Raw genomic sequence first — 922 nt, 5'->3', positions numbered from 1 at the left:
GGCCTAACGAGGCCTAGCCATACCGTACTAAGCCGAGCCAGGCCCTGCAGTGGAAAAACGCCATAACATTTAGTCTGGTTAACTAGGCCTTTACTTAAGTTAAAGTTGGTAGGTAGCTGCGTTAAGCTTTAAAAATGACTTTTTCTCATGATTTAATGAGTGATATCTGCTTTGTTTGCATGCAGGTGAAACAATACACATTGCTGCCAAAGGTTTCAAACTTTTCTTCTGATCAACAGGTGGCTGCAAGGTGCAAAGAGACATCATTGCTAATGTTTCAACAGCTTTGACAGCTGGTGAGTAGCACTGAGTGTAAACTGAAAATGTGTTTGTTGACAAGATAACTTCACAGGCTCTCATTTAATCTCTAGTACATGAATCATTTGGATTCAGCCATGACAAGCAATGTGAAGTAGGCTGTAGGTTGTTTATCATGCTGTTGGTACACGTGTGCGTTTGTTTACACGCCACACAATGCCATCAATGTTTTACATAATTATGTCTTGAAGGAAGTAGAAGTATGACTGTAGTTTTTACATATCTAACAACTGCCAGGAAGTCAGGGTGTGGTTTCTCAGCTACTGTCTAATTAATCATTACAACATAATCTCTGTTTACACTGTGAGCCTGAGGCTTTTTACCATTTTCATAAATCATTACTGATGTTTTAATGTTTAACTGCTGGAAGTCAAAGCAGATTTACATATTAGGGAATAAAAGGGTCTAACCCTCCCAGACAGGATTACATACGACAACATTAACATACCGTATGTATAGGACATGATCAATTAATAGGACAAATCATGAAAAACAGTGAGTTATCCTTTTATACACTATTATTGTATGATTGAAAGGCTATAATAAGAGTAATTGTTTCTTATCATCCAACAATTAGGTGGGATTATCACACATAATTATATTC

The sequence above is a fragment of the Notothenia coriiceps genome, unplaced genomic scaffold (assembly GCF_000735185.1).
Source record: "Notothenia coriiceps isolate Sejong01 unplaced genomic scaffold, NC01 NC01_scaffold00020931, whole genome shotgun sequence".
NCBI lineage: Eukaryota > Metazoa > Chordata > Actinopteri > Perciformes > Nototheniidae > Notothenia > Notothenia coriiceps.
This window is presented reverse-complemented; position numbering follows the sequence as displayed.